We start from the raw sequence: 23318 nt of genomic DNA, 5'->3' as shown, positions 1-23318 counted from the left end.
CTTGTTTACAAAAGCAAATCACTTGCCATGTCACTGGAGAGAATTGCCACATTGGTTGCACAGAATAAGGCCTAGCCTTTCTTAACTAAAGCCCAACCCGGCCCAAGCCCCCAGCATCTAATGACAAGATGCTGCCCCCTCTATCCCCATAGTGCGCAAACAATGCCGTGCACCCATTTTTTTACTTCCCCCATTTCCCCACGTTTGGTATTAAATGCTTGGAATGATGCATTGTACAGCATATCATATGACCAAATGATATAGATATTGAGTATGTATTTCAGGACACTTCCAGTATTTGTACTGAAGATGTTATATATTTTATGATAAAGCTAACCTCTCTCTCTCTCCCCCCCCCCATATTTTCTGAATGTGTGTAAGTCTCAGTCTTTATCTTTTTCAAGCATGCCTACTTTTACCTTCCCTTCCAGTACTTACTGAAAGGTTTACATTAAAACACTATCTAGGTACCCAACAAATGGTGGGTAGAAATGTCTAACCAGATTTCACTCTAAGGTCCAGGCCACCTCTAGGGGCCCTCAACAAATTGTCTTCCATGGCCCCCCTTTTACCTGGGTGGGCCTCCTCTAAGAGGTGGGCCTCTAAGAGATGGGCCTCCTCAGCAGACTAGGTGGCAAAGAGGGGGTGATGAAGTGATTCTCTTCACTGAGAGTTACTCTTCCCCACTGTATGAGGGCTAAGGGAACAGAGATGGCCTCAAAGCTCCTTTGTGCACAAATCATTTCGGCAGGATGGGGAGCGGGATAGAGAACCTTTAAGCACGAGTAAAGCCAGTCCTTACCTGCTCCTCTGCCACTCCACCGCATCTCCTCGTGCAATGCTGGTGGTGTGATGCTGGACCCAGAAGTCCACACACGGATGTGTCCATGTGTGTCCCATGTGGTGTGGCGGTAGGACGCACATGGCCACTGTGCATGCGCAGTGGCCATGTGTGTGGTCAGCATGATGTTGCATGGTCAGCATGGTGTGTGTGGTCAGCATAGTGTTGCTGACCACGTACATGGCCGTCGCACGAGCGCGATGGCCATGTGCATCCCACCACCGTGCATAGGCTGCCGGGTGCAGCGCCGCAGCCATGTGTGGACTTCTAAGTGGTGCAGTGCTGCACCAGGAAATGTGGTGGGTTGGTGGAGGAGCAGGTAAGGACGGGTTTTACTCATGTTTAAAGGTACTGCTCCCCACCCTGCTGAAATGATTTGGCGAGCCCGCTGCACCAAATTGATTCGGTGCATCTCTGCTGGATGTGCCCTATCGATATCTGTCTGGCAATGTCAGCCCTTGACCTTGACTCTGCTGCCATCATCTCAGCTTCTTCTTTACACCCAGGCAGGTGGGAGTCAGGGGCATAGCAAGGTTGGAGGGGGCCCAGAGACAAGATTTTAAAATGGGCCCCTCGCTGATGTACACACACAAACACACTTCACAATATATCGTGCACTCACACTCACATCCCCATTATGAATACGGTGAATATCTAGTTCACATTGAATCTAGTTTTTTAACTCTCTGCTCCTGCCGATCTCCAAGAGACTCAACATAATTCATAGGGGGTGCTACATGGATGGGTGGGGAGTCATGTGATGTGCCTCTGGGGGGCCCCTTGAGGCAGTGGGGCCCCAAGATGACTGCCTCCCCTTGCCTAATGGTAGTTACGCCCCTGGTGGGAGTTTCTGAGCATTCACAATCTGTCAACAAGTAGTGACCATAGGTCTATGCACATATTTCTCAGCAAAGAAATCACCTACCTTAACTCTGAATTGGAAGCACTCTGTCTAATGGTTCTTGCGATTGTGTGTGCTGCTTATGCTTATAATTCAGCCATGGAGCTCATTGGGTAACTCTGGGCCAGTCACGTATCTTTCAGCCTATCCTACCTCACGGGGTTGATGTGAGGATAAACATAAGCATGTACACCGCTTTGGGCTCCTTGGCGGAAGAGTGGGATAGAAATGGAGAGGAAGAGAGAGAGAGAGGGAGAGGGAGAGGGAGAGAGAGAGAGAGAGAAATGTAGCTGAAGATAATTGATTTGCAGTGGTCCCATCCAACCCCAGCACAGCGTCCCTCCATTGGCTGTTGCTGGTATCTGTCTTATGTTTCTTTTTAGACTGTAAGCCCTTTGGGGACAGGGACCATCATATTTATATATTATTTATTTTTCTGTGTAAACCGCTTTGAGAACTTTGGTTGAAGAGCAGTATATAAATCTTCGTCGTCGTCATCGTAGTAGAATAAATGCTATTTAAAAACAAATATTTTTCTGCCTCTGTCTAAAGTCCAGTGGCATAGGAAGCTGAGAGGGGGGCTGTGTTCAATAAATGGACATTGCCCCCCCCAGTTTTTGTAGTTTTTATTTTTAACAGAGTCCCCCTGCCCCTCCCTGCAAATGTCCCTCATGTACATGCAGCCCCTTGCTGCTGCTGCTGCTGCTGCTGCTGCTGCTGCTCACGGTGCCACCGGCCAGTCACCCCAATGCCCCAACTCACTTGCTTGCTCACACCCTGCGCAGCTCCCTGCCTCAGTTAGCTTTGCTCAGCCAGGCAGTCCACTGTCCAGACAAGCTCAGAGTCTGCCCTCCCAGCTGCTCACTCTCCCTACTCTCACTCCCACTTGGGCATCAGCTCCAGCAGACAAGTGCCTGTTAGCAGCTCCTACTGTGTTTCCACCCAACCCCCCTGGCCTGGCGATCAGGGCAGGCCTAAAGCGGCATGTCCTTTGGAGGCTGTGCCTCCAGCTCTTCCTCTGTCTCAGCCCCCTGTCCCCGGGTTCCAGCCTTGGCTCTGCTTCGCAGCAGGTACACAGGCTGCAAAGCCTTTTCTCCCCAGACTGTGGCAGCTCTCTCAAATTCAGTTTCTCCAACGGGCCAATGTTCATGGGACAGTCGGGAGCTGTTGGGGCATTGGTGGCTCCGCCCTGGTCCAAACCCATTGTGAGAGAATAACAAGTGCAGCGGCAACAGAGATCTGTTCGATATAGCCTTTCAGCAGGCATATAATAGTCACCTTGTGCCCCAGGTGGAACAGACTGAAGCTCTGAAATGGATATGATGGAAATGCATCAGTGTTGTGCAGCCCTCAGGCACATATTTTCAGGTGGCACAGAAGGCTTCCTGGGGAAGGGAAGGGTGTCAAAAATTGCTGCTTCCCCACTGCACCTGTGCATATAGTTGGGAAGTTCTGTTTGGCTGCTCTCTCGTTGCAATAGTGTATGCTCTGTATGCCAGCCAACATGTCTGAGTTAAAAGGGAGTGCATTGTACCTTTTATTGGACCAATTGGTTTTAGTCTAATATAAAGGACAATCTTTTGCTAAGGACCAATACCACAACAGCTCTCAATAGATCAGACACTTCATGGAAATTAAGTACAGCTTCTTATTCCATTGTAAAGCAACTGTAAGAAAAGCCATTTCTCGGATTTGAGACTTCTTCAAATCTTTTCTATCCAGTTATGTTCTGCATTGTATCATTTGGATGTTGCCAGTCCTTAAAACCCCTTTACCTCTTTTTCTTTAATGAAAAAAAGAAAAGAAACAAACCCTCATTTACCAGTAGATCCAACCTGAAAAGAAAAGCTTAATCGCTTGACAGGCCTGGATATTTTTTTGGGTTCTAAGTCTGATTTATGGTGGTAGCCAGCAAACCAGGCTGGTGAAATATTTGCTGCCGCTTGCAGGGACCTGGAAAAATGAAGTGTGAAGTTCTGAAGAGAGCAGGCAACAGTTCTCCAGTCACTAAACACTTCCAAAGAGTTGGCAGCAGAACAGAGCTGTGGTCTGAAAGATGAACCTCAAAGGAATATGGGGAGGGGGCCAGTACTATGCACAGTGTCAAAATACTGCTGCAGCTTAAAGCTTTCCAAACATTCATTATTAAAATGAGAGGGGGAAAGGGACATTTTTGTTCATTATTTATTTATCCCCCCCCCCTTTTTTATTTTACTTTTGCAATTCCTCTCTGTAAAGGTTTCACTCAAAGATAGAGGAAATAAATTAAAAACAACAACAGGCGCATAGGAAGTTGGCTAAATCCACCACTAAAAAAATGCTCTTACCGAAAAATATGATCCATGCAGAGAAAAGATAGCATGCTTTTTGCGACAAGGCTCACTGCTTCCAGTGGGAAGTGGCCACAACTTACTGAGAGTTGCTTTTCAAAAGTGCCACAGTCTTGAAAGCTGTGGGTGGGGAAGATGGGATTTTCATTTCCATGAAAAGGGAATTTCCTAGAGGTTAAAAAGGGAGGTGAGGATTTTTTTAGAACGTTCTTGGAACAAGCCCCACCATCAATAAGTTTGCCAGGTGAAACACGTGGCTACTTTGGTTTTATTTCTTTAAGGGAAATTAACATTCATCTCCAGCGTGTGTATAGCACATTAGATACAATCTTTCCCCGCTTCCAAACTGAATATTTCTTTCCCCCACTAATTCATAAGTTTAAAATATTCCTGAGCAATTCATAATTTGTCAGTGATCCCATACAGTCAATGTTTAACATATGTTAAAGATTATCTGTGCTTATATATACATACACATCCATACAACTCACTGACTTGTCAGGTACATTTTACATTTCTGGACTGGAAAGGTACACACTGCCTTTAATGAAAATAGATACTAACTCTCCAGTGTGCCACCTCATTGACAAAGCAAGATGTTTGGGTAGTGGGACACTCTAAAACTTATTTATGGCAGTAGTTGGCACATCAGACTGTTGAATATTTCTTCCTCCTCACAGGACCCTGAAAAATGAAGAGTTCTAAAAAGATGTATAACAAGTTGTTCTGGTAAGAACCAATCTGCCTACTTTCCTTTCACTATAATCTTAATTGATAATTACCATTTTCACAAGTTAGCTCACTTCTTCCTCTAATATCCACATGTCCACCATCTTGAACTGGGGTGGATGACATCATCACACACTATGCCATTGAGGTATGTCACTCACTACAGCTGTAGCAAATCTGGTTCTAATTGGTTAGGCAGTAATTAAAGATTAGTGTGGATGACATCATCACAAACTGCACCGTTGAGGTGTCCCTGTGTATCCCTACAACTGTATCCATTTGGTTCATATTGGTTAAGACACTGCACAGTTGATCGGGGGTGGGGGGAGGACACAGACACATACAAAATGCTGGGTGATCTCATAAGCTTACTTTCCTTAAGGAAAGTAGGCTAAAAAGGGACTAAAAAGAACAAAGTTGTGGTCTTAGGTTTCTAACATTCTGATTCTAAGCATGTGTTCATGATTCTAAGGCCCAACCTGATTCATCCACAGATGAAACCTATCTTTGTCTCTACACTTCTCTTTTACACTTTTCTTTTCTTTTTAGATATTGCTTGCACATGGTTGCTAACTTCAGAGATATATCCACACAAAGTTCTACTTAGAGTGAACTTCTGTGGATTTTTGTTTGTTTGTTTGTTTGTTTGTTTGTTTCCCCCCCAGTGTGATTATCATGCTGAGGAAAGGACTTTAGATTAGCACTTTCTTCCTTATGATGATTAGAGTAGTTACTACAATGCAGCTGTAAACTGGCTTTTTGCCAGCAAATCACACAGCTGCCTGGAATACTGGGGAATATTGAGATCATACAGATGTGCATATATTCACAGTCCTGTAAGTTTAAGTGATCAAATGCAGACCCCTAGCATTAGAAATGCTACTGCTGTGATCTGAAGCACAGTCATTATTGTGAGCTGCAGCTTCTCCCAGGAAGGACTTGGAGGAGCCTGTACTATTTATCTGCCCACCCAGACCTTCCCTGTACTACGGAGAGCTCCTGTGATAGCTGAAGCATTGCTTCAACTAAAACTGAGCAGGCTGCAAATCTTCTGTCAATCTCCCCCCCCGCCCCCCCCCCCAAAAAAACCAACATTTGGACAAAAAGGCTGCTCACTTATTGCCCAAATTTACAGTAAGTAGACCACCTAATGGCACAGCGGGGAAGTAACACACCTAGGGAGCAAGAGGCTGCTGGTTCGAATCCCCAGTGGTGTGTTTCCCAGACTATGGGCAACACCTATATCAGGCAGCAGCAATATAGAAACATGCTGAAAGGCATCATCTCACACTGGAGACAATGGTAAACCCCTCCTGTATTCTACCAAAGAAAACCACAGGGCTCTGTGGTCACCAGGAGTCGACACCGACATGATGGCACAACTTGACTTTTACTACTTATTAAGGTCATTCACATGACCTTCTTCTGAGGCAGAGAAGGCCGGCGAAAGGGAAGTCAGGAGAGCACCTACCTTCACCCCAGATGATCCAGTGGTGGTCGTAGCCATGCAGCTTGTGTACCCAAAAGACTGGCACTGCTGTGAGCCTCAGAGCATTCATGAGGTCTGGAAAATGCCTCCCGGCCTCCAGATATCCTACCATGAGTGTGGTGCACCGAGGGATTCCCCCGTGAGTCCCTCATGGCTCTGCATATGCTAGGCTGTATGCAGCCCAAGCATTCACCCAACTGGGGACCTGGGTAAAAGCACTCGCACCCATTAGCCCAGGTAAAAGCCTGGGATACATTCCTGGGCTACCCGGGGAGGCAGTGCCGGGATTGGCCTGGATCCCAACACCTCACACATGCAGCCCTAGCCAGGTCGGGCTGCACAAGCCTGGGAAGGACTGCTCATGTGAATAGCCTCATTGGCTCCCTCGTCTATACATTTGCAATTTTACCAGTTAGGGCAGAACCTGGAGCTTTTCCAAATGGTGACTGAACACAGCTATGCTACACTTTGACTGAAGAAGAGTCCATATGAGGGAACCATTTACAGCAATGTCAAGACAGTGGCCGAAGGGGCCGTTCATACAGCCTGTGGCATTATTCAGCTTTGCTCCTGACAATTCACAATTACTGTGGAGTATATGCCTCCATAAATAGTAGCAGTTTGGTGCAGTACTCAGAACGGCTTAGCTTTAGGCACTTCCTGCCTCAATAAAGCTGCCTGTCTGGGAAAGCTCCAGGTGGGTTATAATATTTTATTATTTCTTAAGTGCCTGAAAAACAAGGCACTGTGTAGTATGTAACATAACATTAACAATGACAAAATCCTGCCCGCAGGCTTACAGTCAAAATAAACAGATGCACGTGGAAGAGGAAGGAAGGAAGAAGGGGGAAGGAAAAGGTTATGAGTGGAGCCTGGTTGAATCTTGGATTTACTGGCACTTCAGGCTCCAGTGCTGGTACTGGTGGTTACCTTGAGTGGGTCACCCAGTACGGAAGATGTTGCATTTGAAAAAGGCACATTACACCCAACTGTTTCTGCATATAAGGACTACAGTAGTTACTCCCATCAGTATTAGAACTGACTGCATAGTGCCTGCGGTGCCTATAACTATTGCAACTATCCAGTAGCACAGTGGCTTTATATTTTGAAGAATATGTACATTGAAGGGAACAAGGATTATTTCTTATTTATTTATACAGTATATACAGTATCCCACCTTTCCAGTGGGCTAGAAAATATTTAAAACAAAGGCTCTACCAAATATTGAGGTCATTCACACAAATGAAAACTGTGTTCTAGCCAGGTTTGGGAGCTATGTGTGCTCCCAATTTTCAGTTGTGTGAGTGCAAACAACTAGGCAGGAGGAGGAGGGAGAAGTGATTGTGTGGAAGCAAGGTAGGAGGAAAGGTTTTCCTTGTCTATTAGTTTTCTGGCACTGGCTTCTGATTGGCTTGTGATCGCCTTGCTTCTTGGTTGGTGTGTTATAATACAAACCAAGTGTTGTCATGGGCAACTGTGCCCCCATTGACTGGGGGGAGGAAGGAGGGGGAACACAAATGGAGGGGATTTCAAAATGTATTCAAAGGGACTGGGAGGCAGAGAGACAGAGAGATAGAGAGCCCTTAGCGTGTGTCTTTCTTTAAGAAGAGAGAAGAGAAAGGAAGGTTTTATTTTCTCAGCACTGGGTATAATATGCTGTGCTATTGCTGATAACTATTTGCTTTTGCTGGATCTCAAATTGACAAAAGCAGAACTTAGGTGCCTTCCTTCCTTGAGTTGTGGTTTGTTTTGTTTGTGAGATAGAGTTGTGGCAAGAAATGGACTCTCTCACTGTATAATATTTCTTGGTGATTGCTGTGATGAGCTCCATGTCTGGCCTTGAGACTAACTTGTGTTTCACTCACTGCTCTGATCTGCTCTGCAATCTGAATTGCAAAGTGTACTCAGTCAAAATATGGCTGAAATTGCTCTAATTTTTCTTATGGCTATACTTGATGCAAAAGTGCTGCTGTGGCAACTGTTGCAATGCTAGGAAGCAATGTAAGAAGTCCTAATAGTGTGTGAGAGAGCAACTTGTGCCAATGATGTTGCTGCAGTGCAGGCTATACTTGATGCTAAAAGTGATGCTGTGGCAACTTTTGCAGTGCTAGGAAGCAATGTAAGAATGCCCCTCCTCTTGGCCTCGTGCAGAGGGGAGGGCGATTTGTCCCAGCCACCCTGCACGAGGCTAGAAAAGGCAGCCTCATTGGTTGGGAGCGGGGAGTGGGCGGGGCTTGGGGCCGTTGCTCGGGCCGGCCCACTCCAAGCCCTCATTCTTGCTTGGGCGTTCCCCACCCTCCCTTTCCCTGATGCAGAGCAAGTCTAGGACTGGTCGCCCTCGGGGGCCGAGTAGGAATTTTTTGCTCCCAACAAATTGGCCTTTGTTGGGGTTTTTTCCACCTACTCCATTCTGTTCTCAGGTGTTAGCTGAGTTAGGCAGGTCACAGCTTGGCGGGAACAGTGTAGGCTGGGGGGCGTTTTCAGGATCGAAACATTGGTGAGCACCTTTGAATAGCTAACTGGTGGATTGGTCAATCACTCCCTTTGTGGTTTGTACAGCTCAGGGAGTTTGATTCACTATGGCACCGGCTTCAGGAACTCACCAACCCTTGGGCTGTGTGGTCCGGGGTGGGTGAAGGCCTAGAAGTATTCAGGCCCCTTAAAAGGGGTTGGCCTTGAGGGTGAGGGGCAGGTTGTACCTGCCACTTGCCTGAGCCAAGGTGTGTCACCCTTTAAAGGTACGGGGAGGGATGACGAGTCCCAACCCGGCCTTGTTAGGCCCGCACTGTTGCTTGGGGGTAATTAATTGCCCCCACCCCATTTGATGTCGGTCCGCTATGCCTTGTAATTGGTGAAATAAAAGTTGTGGCCCTTTACCCAAAATGAACAAGTCTCAGTGTCTTTTCTGGCTGGGGTCTGGGGACAAGTCCTAATGTAAGAAGTGTGAGAGAGCAACTTGTGCCAATGATGTTGCTGCAGTGCAGGCACTGTGGCTGGCAGTGGATTCTGGGTCAGTTATTCTTTTTTTGGCCTTTTTTGGACTGTGTTTTAAATGTGTGTTGGGAGGGACAGATTACCTTTTACTTGTGTTTCTGCACTGGTTTTCTTTTTCAAGGCAGGGTTGCAAAAAGCATTGCAATTTGCAATGCAAAACTTGTGTTTGTGCACTCTGTGAGAGCAGCTTGTACCGGCCATAGGGAACAATGGGGAACTCGAAACACTCCATTGTTCCCCATGGGTAGCTCCTAGGGACACCAAAGTGGGTTGTGTGGTAGGGCATGATGTGTGCTACCTACCACGCAACCCACAAAAGGAATGAGCAAGTGGGTGATTTTAAACACATTTTTTAACCTTTCACCCAAACCCCCATATGGGAGAAGTTTAAAAATTTGTTTAAAATCACCCACTTGCCCATTTCTTTTGTGAGTTGGGTGGGTGGTGTAGAATCCAGAGGAAAGAGTTATGGTAGGTAGCACCCATCATGCTCTACCACCCAACCCACTTTGGTGTCCCTAGGAGCTATCCATGCGGAACAACGAGTTATTTTGATTTCCCTCATTGTTCCCTATGGCCCAAACACTCGAAATCTTTTGAGTTGTTTCTTTGAAACCACTGGCTCAAATGATGTTTCTGACGAGATGTTTTGGCTGTTTGTGTTTTGTTTCTAACTCGAAACAGAATGCAAAATCCATTTCATGCACATCCCTTTATAACTGTGTTATATGTTCTGTTCTGTTTCCTTGTTGTGCTGGTCATAGACTGTAATAAACCTTGAACTGAACAGCACGTCCCTAATTGCAATGCTGCTGGTATTTACATGGCATGCTTAATTGCATGTCACTAGGGCTAATATTTTTAAACAGTGTTAAAGTGTCTTGGAAACTCTAATTTGCCTCGAGTTCATGTGCTAACAAGTTAATTAATAAGCTTTAACTAGAGCATTACTATGTAAACAACCCCAGGCATATAGACTAAGCTCTTGTCTTGTTACCTAAAGATTTTATGGTGCCCCTTTAGGTTCAATGGCTTCTGGGAAACTATGTCAGCTGCCAATAAGGAGCTGGCAGCACTTCAGTGCCATTGAGTCTGTGCATGCCCTTTTGTCCAGTACACAATGCTGAATGTGTGTTGTTCCCCTAGGAGATGAATAAGGGGGAGGTGTCTGAATGTATAGATTTTCCAGGCCAAATTTCAGTGCTTGTATTCATTTTTTGATTCTGTGCTGAAGTAACATGACAAATATTAAGTACAAGCCGGCCTCTTTGTAACAGGAGTTGTGGCACCAAGGGCGGATTCACATAAATGCCTTTCTCTCCAGCATTTGCTTTGACTTGCTTGCATGGAGCACTTTTTTTGTCGGCATCTTTCAATGCACCTGCTCTCTTCTTGGGCATCTTGCAATTTAGATTGCATATGGTGATCTGTCTGGGACATTGACACTCAGCAGGCTTTACTGGGAGGCTTTCCTGCAAAATCGAAGTTGTCCCAAAAAACCAATGCAAATAATGGATTTTTTAACACCCTGGATATTAAATCGGGCTATACCCTAATGTGCAGTGAAAAACCAGCATTATGTGTGAACTGCTTCCCGATAACTCGCAGGGACTTCGGGGGTAAACCTGGCTGATACGTGAACGCAGCCCCTACATTCTGGAGGAGATGCGAGTTAAAGGGCTTTAGAAGCCCCGTGTGAAAAACTTCGTGCAGATAGTCTTGGTTTGCATCTGGGAGTTGGACTAGATGAACTTCTAGTCACCCCAACCTCTGACTTGGTGGCAGGTAGTCTCTAGCAGCAGAGCACATGGTGAAAATTGTTCTTGGGTTGTAGGTGGGAAATCACAGTGTCAAAGGGATCCCTAGGCTTGTGCCTCCCCCCCACCCACCCCAAGAATGCTGCAAGCCCTTCTTCACCTTGCTTTCACTGGGGGCTGAAGCTGGAGAAGCCTTCCCTCTATGGCTACACAACCTGCCTACCCTCGTTCCTCACAACACAGAGCTGGAGCTGACTTCAGTGGCCTAAGAGGCTAGGTGGAAAGTTGGGCAAGGGGGAGGCAATCCTAGGCCCTCTGATAAGCAGGACCCCCCCAGCAGGGCAGCTCTTAGTGGGGAGCAGAGTCAGAGTTGGCCACGAAGTTCCCTGGCTCAAGAGGGTGGCTTCAGTTATCAACTTCTGCCCCAAGAGAGGTTGCCAGACACAGGAAGGTTACTGCAGTACAAATCCTGCTGCCAGATTTGGAAGCTGAGAAGATGCAGACCCCAAATTAGGGAGGAAGGGGAGGGAGATTCCCTGAGTGAATGAAAGCAGGCTTGTGGACTTTCTTTCTTTTAAACTAAGTTCATCTCATTGGATGCTTTCTTTTATCCAATCTATTAGCCTGTTCAAACATGATAGAAGATAAGTGCCCTGTATGGTTTCAGCACTGAAGCAGGTTGGGAGTCCCACCCCAGAGCATCACTCACCCCCTCCAGTTCGCCTACTCACTGTGAAGGTGACATTCCCGTGCTAACTTGGCAAAGAGGCACCTTTTAAAAGTGGCGATTCTCTTTATTTAGCAGGGGGAGAGCAACTGGCCCTATCCACCCCCATCACAACATCCCTCCAGTGGTGTCTATCTTATGTTTCTTTTTTAGACTGTGAGCCCTTTGGGGACAGGGGGCCATTTTAGTTCATTATTTATATTTATGTAAACCGTTTTGGGAACATTTGTTGAAAAGTGGTATATAAATATTTGTTCCCATTCGCATTCATATTTGTGTGAAGAGGGAGGTGCCGTAACAGTGAGGGCCGGCACTTCCACGACCAGCAGCCTCGAGTGACCCAGGCTGCCAATCACAGAAGCACCAGACACCAAGATGGCGGCATTTCCCTCTTCACACAAACCCTGCTGTAACCATGTATGGCAAGTCAAGATGTTGAGTGACAGTACTGAGGGAGGGCTTCCTACCCACTTTGGACACTCTAAGCATGAGCACAGAGCTTCATTTTTCAAACATCTGTATAGGGCTATTCTGGTCAGTGGACCTTACAAAGGCTCACACGGCCTGAGATGTGGCTCCTCAAGTAGAGCCTGATAGTCGCTGCCCTACAAAAGAGCATTACCTTGCAAATGTGTCATTCAAGTGCATAATTTTGGGTTTGGTTGTGCTTTTAAAAAAAAAGATTTGCTTTTTAAGCATGAGATTCTTTGGGTTCTGCTTTTCATTGGAAGCTTACTGGGAAGGGATAGTGGCTTAACCAAGACCACTTGGTCACTATGCCACACTGGCCAGGCTAGATGAGTACAAAACGTGATGTAACATGTAACAGAGCTGCGCAAAGCAGCCCCACTTTGCTTTGGGGACCAACTTAGCACTTCAGGGGGTTCCCCTATTTGAACTGGAGGAGTTCCCCCTTTTACTTTGGACCTTCTTCAAGGGGGTCTCATTTCAGGTTGAACCCTTTGGTCCTCCAAAGCAAAGCTTGGGCACTTTGGCCCCACTACTTCAGGATCAGGGAGGGGGCAGAAGACAGGCAGGTTTCCTCTACAATCACTCCTAGCCATCTTCCATGGCTTGATTTTTCAAAATGACTTTTTTAGTTCCCCTGGAGTCCTGAGAAAAGTGCAGATACTACTGGGATTTGTAGTCTTTCCTGAGGCTATGGCCATTGCTGCAACCTCAGAAAAGACATTTCCCAGGAAATGTACCTACTATTTCCAGGACTGCAGGGGAAGAAAAGAAATCATTTAAAAAGCCAAGCTGTGGAAGATGACTGCCTGCTCCCTTATGGCTGGGAGTCTTAGGGGTAGAAGTATTGTGAGAGTCCAGAAGGTTCAGCCTGTATGTTTTGCTTTGACCCCACTTTACATAGGAACATAGGAAGCTGCCATATACTGAGTCAGACCATTAATCTATCAAGCTCAGTATTGTCTTCTCAGAATGGCAGCGGCTTCTCCAAGGTTGCAGACAGGAGGCTCTCTCAGCCCTATCTTGGAGATGATGCCAGGGAGGGAACTTGGAACCTTCTGCAGCTCCATCTGCAGTTCCTCCTGCAGCTCCCAGAGAGGCTCCATCCCCTGAGGGGAATATCCTACAGTGCTCACACTTCTAGTCTCCCATTCATATGCAACCAGGGCAGACCCTGCTTAGCTAAGGGGACAAGTCATGCTTGCTACCACAAGACCAGCTCTCCTCTCCTAGAGACTGAGTGCTTTCTCCATCTGTTCCATGTGCGGCTCACAAGGATGAAGAGGCCCCCCAAAGTTCCCCACAGCCCTGCTACCGTATGTAGTACCTAAGATCTGAAAGCTGTTTTTTGCACCAGTATTATGTTCACTTTGTCTTGTTATCCTACACAGGGGGTGTAGCCATTATTGGATAAGAGAGAACAAATGATCCTGGAGTGCTGGGGCCCAGGTGCCACCATGCTGCCCCCTAGCCCCTCTCTCAGGGCTCCCCCTTGCCCTCCTCCCACATCCAGCCAGCAAACGAAGCACTTGCCTGCTGGTGGTACAATGTGTGGCCCCTCACCCACTCCCAGTGATAAGGTGCTTTGTTTGCTCCAACAAGGGAGAGAAAGCGCCCAGCTAGTGAATAAAGTGCTCACCACTGGGAGAGAGGGCCGGTCCCTTCCAGCTGGTGAGTGCTTCATTCGTCGGCTGAGTGCTTACTTCCTCTCCCTCACTCGGAGCAAGGGAGAGAAAGGAAGCACCCAGTTGACAGATAAAAGATCAGCTGACTAGAAAAGACTGAAGGGCCATGCCCCCTGCATGGATGTGCATCTGATGCCTGTGCAAGGGGTGTGGCTGGTGAAGGGGTGTGGATGGGTGGCATACACTACTGATCCCACCATAATACCTTTCCAGTCCTAATTCCCTCTGACATCCAAGAAATGTTGTTAGAGTGTGAATATAACCAGGCACTGCAAGGCATGTTTGTTTGATTGATTGATTGATTGATTGATTGATTGTTGCATTTCTATACTGCCTTTCATTAAAAACAACCTTAAGGCAGTTTACAAAAGTTTAAAAACATACAATAAAATGACAATAAGAATATTAAGCTAAAAATATAAAAACAAACCAAATTTAAAACCTATAAAATACAAGCGCAAAAAACTATACACAGGTAAAAACACATAGAAGCAGCAATAAAAACAATCATGTAAAAGCCTGGATAAAAAGCCAAGATTTAACAAGCTTGTTGGCTATCTTTGTTGGCTATCTTTGCCTTCATAAAGTCTGGTTCTGCCTGTCCCGTGCTTATTGTTTTTATCCATTTCACCATTTCCTTGAAGGTATGATTGAAATGATTGAACAACCACCAATTCATGAGACAAAAATAAATCTTCCTCTTTGGCAGCTTGGCTGTGAGAATTTGCTACTTTGGTTTACTTAACGTAGTTGCTTATTTTCAAAGATTCCAGGGAGGAATCTTGGTATGTAGTCACGGCACACTTCAGGGTGGACAGGATTGGTGCCCACAGTCAACTACACTACTGCATCACTCTGTGAAAGGATGTAGACCAAGATAAATAATAATGATATTGTTTAAATGAGAAAGATATACTGTTGGCTGATTACTGTTGCCATTTTCGATGTCAAGAACCTTTTAAATCATGCCAGTGAGCAAGGTCTCTAATAAAACCCATCTGCTATAGAAAATGTGATGGTAGAGTCAGGAGAAGTACAAGACTCACTGAGGAGGATCACTAGGTTCTACTAGATGCTGCTTGAAAATCAAGAGGGAACAGGAATTCCCACCCTTATCTTCAGGTACTCCTCATCTTGGCTTATGTTCTGCTCCTGAGTCATAGGAGAAACGTTTAACTTGTATAGTGCTGATTGGAAGTGAGAGCATATTGTTTGTAGCAGGTGGGATTGTGGAGAGCATGCACATGGACTCAGTCATATCGCAAGCAACCACATTCACAGAGAAAGCTAATTTTGTTATTAGTTTGGTTTGTGGTTCCTTGATCTTATTTACATTGTTTAAAATACATAAAGTAAATATATATTTCAATGTACTGAGCAGGCCGAGCTTGATTTTTTGAAACTCACTTTGTACACTAAAGTTAGTCAATGCATTTATTAAAGTAAATCCACATATTTGCATAAACATTTTTAAAAAGTGCATATCACACAAATTAAGTCTTCATTGTACAGGAGGACCCCAGTATTTGCAGGGGTTCTGTTCTCCACATTTACCACAGATAAGGAAACTGCAAAGAGGAGATGAGCCAGCGTGGTGTAGTGGTTAGAGTGCTGGACTAGGACCAGGGAGACCCGAGTTCAAATCCCCATTCAGCCATGATGCTAGCGGGGTGACTCTGGGCCAGTCACTTCTCTCTCAGCCTAACCTACTTCACAGGGTTGTTGTGAAAGAGAAACTCAAGTATGTAGTACACCACTCTGGGCTCCTTGAAGGAAGAGTGGGATATAAATGTTAAAATAAATAAATAAATAAATAAACTAAATCTATGGGATTGTGGAGGCTAGGTTCCTGGAGGCCCAAAAATCGCACAAAAATGGGCAAAGATGAAGGGGGAAACATGAAGTAAAGTGCCCTAACATGCTCTGCAGGGCTCTAGCAGTCCAGCAATGCTGCCCCACCCCTTTAAATAATCCAGTTTTCCCCCATGAACATTAATGGGTCTGTATTTTTAAACAACACAATTGAGCCACAAAATGGCTCCTTTTCTTAAAATAGGAGTTGGAAATGACCTCCAAGGTCATTTCCAGCCACTAGCCCTTTACCTGTAGACACGTGAATTAAACCCCTTTTTTCATTTTTTTCCTGCATATGCTGAGGTTGGGTGTCAATTACCTGACCACAGATACACTAAACTGTGGATTGCAAATCTGTGGATAGCGAAGTTGCTCTGTACTCTGGATCACTATCTCGATTTGATCAAAAAGTGGTCATCTTAACTGTCACACTATGTAAGTGGTAAAGATTTTGTAGAATCATATATTATGCTGACTTTGCAAATTAGGCTGTAGTCACACACTTGGCAGGGGAGGGATGGAGCCAGGCAGAAATCCAAGAGGTGTAGATTTCTCATCACTTTCTATAGATGCCTCTGATGAATTTCTGCCTCATGCATTCCTAAAAGGTATGGTGCTCCCTCAAAATGCCAACTATAATAGATGTCCAGTCAGAAATCCAACAAGTTTGCAATCCATATGCAGTTACTGGCTACAAATATATATGGTGGATTTCTGCATGATACATTGTGAAATCTATAGCAATCCACAAAAGGGCTACTCACTGGTCAAGTTAGGACACACAACTCAGCTTGCTGTAGTGGTTCAAGGGGTTCACCCAGCTAAAGGGAAAGGTAGCCATGTTTATTGAGGGGAAAGGTTGCTATTGGGGAGAATCAATCAGACCAATTGACATCTGGAAATTCTTTTTTAAAAATGCATTTCACTATGGACCTAAATTCTTGGATTCATCTAAAATGATTTTTTAAAGGTAGGTTACTCCCTAAGTGGCGCAGGGGGGAAATGCTTGACTAACAAGCAGAAGGTTGCTGGTTCGATATAATCCCAATGGTAATATATAAGTATGAGGCATCATCTCATACTGCATGAGAGGAGGCAATGGTAAAGCCCTCCTGGATTCTACCAAAGAAAAACACGGGGCTCCAAGAGTCAAAATTGACTTGACAACACACTTTACCTAGGTACATTTCCAACAAGTGAGGGGGATCAAATTTCAAACTACTGTATCACAGCTGCTTCTCAGTGAATCTGCCTATAAATTGGAGGGGTTGTGGCATGTGTCATCTAGTTGCTCCATGCCAGATTTCAGAGAGATTGGAAGAATGCTTTGAATTTTATTATTGGTAGAATATTTAGGGCTTATAATAGTATGATACAGGTTTCACATCTCATCTTAACTATACAGGCTCTATTGTGCCTGTACAATGTCTGCATACCACCTGTCCTCTGGATCCTTGCCTGACATAGCTTATACTATCTAGCTGTTGTAGAGGGCCTGGTAGAGATTATAAATGCTTCTCTGGGGGAAGGCAGGATGCCTACTTGTCTTAAGGAGGAAATCATTACACCGCTTCTGTAGAAGCCTGCCTTGGATCCCTCAGACTTAAATAATTACTAATAAATAATAATTAATATAATATAATATAATATAATATAATATTATATAATATAATATAATATAATATAATAATAATTAATAAATAATGGCTGGTCTCCAACCTTCCATTGCTGGGCAAGGTAGTTGAGAGGGTGGTGGCCTCCCAGCTTCAGACAGTATGGAAACTGATCATGTAGACCCATTTCAGACTGGCTTTTGGGTGGGCTATGGGATGGAGACTGCCTTGGTCAGCCTGATGGATGATCTCTAATTGGCAATTGACAGAGGGAGTGTGACTCTGTTGGTCCTTTTGGATCTCTCAGCAGCTTTCAATACTATTGACCATTGTATCCTTCTGGAACATCTGAGGGGATTGGGGGTGGGAGACACTGCTTTGCAGTGGTTCCACTCCTACCTCACAGGCAGATTCCAGATGGTGTCTCTTGCAGACTGTTGTACTTCAAAATCTGAATTTCCATACGCTGTCCCTCAGGACTCCATGTTGTCTCTGATATTGTATAACATCTACATGAAACCGCTGGGAGAGATCGTCAGGAAATTTGGTACAGGGTGTTATCAATATGCTGACGATACCCAAATCTATTTCTCCATGTCAACATCATCGGGAGAAGGCATAACCTCCCTAGATGCCTGCCTGAAGGCAGTAATGGGCTGGATGAAGGATAACAAACTGGGGCTGAATCCAGATAAGATGGAGGTACTTATTGTGCAGGGTCAGAACACAGGAGACAATTTTGATCTGCCTGTTCTGGATGGGGTCACGCTCCCCCAGAAGGAAAAGGTATGCAGTCTGGGGGTGCTTCTGGAGCCAAACCTCTCCCTGGTGTTCCAGGCTGAGGTGGTGGCCAGAGGTGCTTTTTATCAGCTTAGGCTGATACGCCATCTGCGTCCATTTCTTGAGATGAATGATGTCAAAATGGTGGTATATATGCTGGTAACCTCTAGGTTGGATTGCTGTAACGCGCTCTATGTGGGGCTGTCTTTGTATGTACGTAGTTTGGAAACCGCAGTTGGTTCAGAATCAGTCAGGTTGGTCTCTGGGTCATCTAGGAGAGACCATATTTTTAGCCCAACTGGGCTAATATTTCCACTGCACAGGATTTGAACTGGCTGTCTATCAGCCCAGCTTTTCCTCCAGCAGCTTCCTACACTACACTATCCCTCCCCAATCCTGTGCTGAATGAACTACACTGGCTGCTGATACATTTCCAGGCAAAATACAAGGTGCTGGTTATAACCTATAAAGTCCTGAACAGCTTAGGCCCTGGGTATTTAAGAGAATATCTTCTTTGCCATGATCCCTACCGCCTGTTAAGATCATCTGAAGAGGCTCTTCTGCGGTTGCCGCCAACTCGTTTGGTGGCTACTTGAGAACGGGCCTTCTCTGTTGCTGCCCCTGGACTTTGGAACACACTCCCTATTGAAATAAGAGCCTCCCCATTTCTGGCAACTTTTAAAAAGGCACTGAAGACACATTTATTCACCAAGCTTTTAAATAGATTTATATTTTTAATATTGGGTTTTATATGTTTTAAATAATTTTAATTGTTAATTGATTTGATGTTTTAAATGATATTAACTGTAAACCTCCCAGAGACACAAGTTTATGTTAAATATGTTAAATCAATTAAATATGTTAAATATGTTAAATCAATCAATCAATCCTGTTTTGGAAAGAGGTAACATTACACTCCAATTCTAAACGGAGGCTTCTATTACACATGAAATAATCTACCTATGTTAATGTTAATCTACCTTTGTTAATAATACACTTTCTACCAGTTTTTGAGGAAACAAATAACAAAACATCCATCTTACTTTTCCTTCCTATAAACTATTGTTGAAAGACCCCATTTGCTGGAAACTGTTGTAGACAGATCATCACACATATTTTTATTTACAGCTGTAAAAGTTATGGTCTCCATTTCCAAAATGGTTTCACACCTCAAAGCCAGCAATATTGTGTATTTTCTTTCTTTTACTAATATATTTATAGTGCTCACATAGTGCTTTTATTCCTAAAAGGTAGAAATTAACATCTGAAAGGTGGAAAGGGCGGTTGGGGGGGGGGCCTGAAATGCACTTATTTGCCACCCTGAAGTGTCAAGTGATTCAGCTTCTGCAGGGTGGGCAGAATTCACACCTCCTTGCAACCACTTCTTCTAATCCAGTTCCTGATGTTTATTGAATCACACCCTTTCTTTTATTCTCCATCAATAAAAGGAAACTGAAATAGCTTTTTATAGAAAATGATCCAAATTCCATTGCTGTTCTGCAGGTAAAGCAGGATGTAAGACACTTTTAAAGAGACTCCTTTCAATCTGAGGTGCGAGAGGGTGTGCCTAATCCTTCCATGGTTAACAAAGACACAATTGTCAGTATTAGCACAGCAACTGTGTCCTTGCCCAAAAAGGCGAAGAAGTGTTACGGAGACTCTGTAAAGCAGACTTCTTAAAAAAATAAAATAATAATAATGTTTCCCAAAATGTAAACATGTGAGCTATATTAATGCACAGATGGAATACGTTGTAACCAAGCCTCTCTCTAACTCTGAATTATCTTCATAGCTGTTCTTCCTGTCTGAGCAGAAATCTTTATCCCCACGCAGTTATAAAGCTCACCCGTTGACCTTGGGCAGTCACTATCTCTCAGCCCAACCTAGCTTCTCCAAACAGTAAGCTGTGCTAATTACTGGGAAATAGTTCTCATATTCAAATGCATCAGAGATCATCTGGCAACTTTTCCTTCAGCAGCTCTCCCCACCAGATCATAAGGTTGTGCACATGACCATCAAGTGCGGGTGGGGAGGGTGCGGAGGGAAGGCAAGATGAAGCTTACCTTTCTCCCCACCCCAGACAATCCCATCTGACATGTGGGATGCGCTGCTCATGTGCCCACATGATCCATGCTGTTCCTGTCAGTGCGGGTCACTGGAGGCAGGGATAATGAGTCCCAGCCTCCAGGAATCCCTAAATGCACCACACAAGCAGTGCGATGCATTTAGGGATTCCCTCGTGAGTCAGACATTCTAGCCATCTGACTCTGTGTATGGCTGGGCTGCATGCCTGACCTTGGATCCCCAAACCCTGGCTCCTTTAACCAAGGTAAAAGCCCAGGTAAAAACACCTCAGGCTACTGGGGGAGGCAAGCACTGGGATCAGCCTTGATCCCGATACTGTACACGATCAGTCCTACCCAGATAGGGCAGCCCTAACCTAGGTAGACTGTTCATGTGCACAGCCTCCATGACTGGTGTAAAACAATAGCTTGGGGAGGGATAGTGTAGTGTAGGAAGCTGTTGGAGGAAAAGCTGGGCTGATAGACAACCAGTTCAAATCCTATGCAGTGGAAATATTAGCCCAATTCAGACATTATGCTGCACAAGTGTACAGATGTTTGTAAGCTCATACACATGTTTGTGTGAATGACTGTACCTGTATTCATTTTAAAAGTGAACTTGGATACAGGTCCTTCAAATGCATGGTACAGATAGGAAGTGTATGAACTTGCGTTCAGCATAATATGTGAATGACTGTACCTGTGTACAGATCTGTACTAGTGTACACTTGTACAAGTTTTGAGCATAATATGTGAATGGGCCTTGTAGCGAATTTGAGCCCAGCCTTTGTCTCAGAGCAAGCCCATGTGGGCTCAACATAGGTTGTTCCTTTAAAACTTAAACTATTCCTTTGGCAGTCCAATCACTACCACCACACCCACCTTTTTAACAGAGTTTATCCCCGCACCTCCATGTGCAGCTTCCACGTGGTGAGAAAACTTGGTAGGTTGCTAAGTAATTAACATTGAGGCATATTTTCACCAGAGTAAAACCCCTTTCCCTGAGTTAAAAATCCACTCAGAGGCCAGTAAAATACAAAGAACAAAAAGAGAAAACTGTATTCAAAATACTACAGACTTCTTCAGTCTGAGGCTTTCTCAGCTTTTAGTTACAGGTAAAGATACTCAGTGGTTACAAGAATACTTTTAAAAAGCACCCCCTGTTGCAAGGAACAGGGGATATAGGAACCTTTAAAAGCATCTTTAAAGGTTACAGAGACTTTTGCAGCGCCCTTGGATAGATAAAAAGGGCTCCAGCTAGTGTTTCTTAGTTTATTACATTACAGATAAAACTCAATAAACCAGTTGTAAGAATTTGGAAAGCATAGGAATAAAGAAATCTAACATGAGCTAACTAACAAACTGTTCCCTCGCTAAACCCTTCAGAAGCCCAAAAGCTCTGGCTTCCTTCCCCCTTGAACTCACCCCAAACTCCAGGAGAGATTTCAGGCTTCCTGCAATCCTGTCTCTCAAGGATCTGCAGATGTCCTTCCATGAGAGAATTCTTCAGGCTAGCTTTTGACCACGAGGCAGGAAAATCTCCATTGATGCTCCCCACTAAGCCTTCTGCCCGTCCTCTCTCATCCTCCTCCTGAGAACAAAGATATGCTTCTCTTCCTGCTGCAAGGCCCTCTAGGTCCCGTAGTCCCGCTGATCCCCCTAGAGGTCACTGCCTGTCAGTCAGGACAGGATTCACTTCCAGTTCACTCTTTAGGGTCAGGGAGGGCCAATTGCTACAGGCCTATTATGTCTAGCAAATATATACATACTTGTAAGTGAGGACCATCACTGACTGGGCAAATTAAAAATATGTAATAGATTTTTTTATTAATGTGCTTGCAAAAGGCAAGTAAAAGAACAGTTGGAAATCTGTAGGATTTTAACTGCAATCATTATTCATTGTATTGATTAATGACCATATATGGTGAATTTGAATCTGACAAAGTAAATAATAATAGTAAATTTGTAAATAGTAGTAAATTTGAATCAGAGAAAGATCTTCTGCTTCTCTTGGGCATGATGTCATACTGGAATAATTGAGCAAATCTGTTGAGAGCAATAATAGTTAAAATATTATGATTATATCCAAAATCCCTTTAAGAATAAAAATAAAATAATTAAACCTTTCACTGTGCATATTCCAGTGTAAAAATTAGTGCATGCAGCAAATTTAAGTGGCAGGATTGTTTATGCAAAATTTAGTACAAAAAATATTTTAATTTCACCAAGCATAATCCAGTCATATTATACTATCCGTATCCCTCTTTTTTTGCCTTTCACAGATATACACACTGCTGGTGATTTTTTACACATGTTATATATTTATTTCTAGGATTTTGATTAAAAATAGTGAAAGCATCTTACAGAAATAAAACAGTAAAATAACAAATTGGTATTCTAGAAAAAAAAATTACAATGTTAAATTATGTTCCACAGGAAAAATGGGAATTTCAGGCATGTTGTCAATCAATTCTCATAGTACTGAAATAGAATATTTTGCTTCCTGTTATCTTTTACTTAAAATTTAATAACAGCTTTTAAAAGGAAGAATGTGATGATGTGATTAATAATATGGTTTATTATGCTTTTGATTTTGGGGGGAAATGTTAAGTTTGGGAAGTTAACTCCCACCACCACCACCACAATGAAGCAAAGTAATTTAAAACTACTGTGTACTTTGTATGGGGAAATGTTTCTTAAATGGCATGCTAAATAAGTCAATTTTCAAATATGGGTTTTTGTAGCAAGTTAAAAATGTGGCATAACTATAAAGGCTATGCTTCAAATAACATCTCAATGACAGTGGTGTTACATTTTCATCAAAAAGATGTAACCTGCTGCACATTTTCTTTTTCAACTCCAGCAAAGCAATCTGCCCAAGGAAATAGACCTCTGCAGGCAGATCCCATTCTCCATTGGGCCCTGCATTTACAAAAGGGTAAAATAACCTAAGTCCAGTACTGAAGGTCATTGCAGTGCTAGATCAAGGCACCTACATGGATTATTCCATCCACCTGAACCCTCAAGGAGACTATCTATTCTGTGAAAGCTGAGATGCTGCCAACCACCTGTTCAGTGACTATATCC

The 23318-nt window shown here is 44.1% G+C and overlaps 1 protein-coding gene across 5 annotated transcripts in view; it reads left to right on the top strand.

Moving 5' to 3' along the window:
• RUNX2 (RUNX family transcription factor 2) overlaps positions 1-23318 on the top strand; it is a 366905-nt gene that overhangs the window by 302592 nt on the left and 40995 nt on the right. The gene's annotated exons all lie outside the window — the stretch shown is intronic.

The sequence above is a fragment of the Hemicordylus capensis genome, chromosome 1, assembly GCF_027244095.1.
Source record: "Hemicordylus capensis ecotype Gifberg chromosome 1, rHemCap1.1.pri, whole genome shotgun sequence".
Classification (NCBI taxonomy): domain Eukaryota; kingdom Metazoa; phylum Chordata; class Lepidosauria; order Squamata; family Cordylidae; genus Hemicordylus; species Hemicordylus capensis.
Note: the sequence above shows the minus strand (reverse complement) of the source record. Positions and strands in the feature narration are given on the sequence as shown.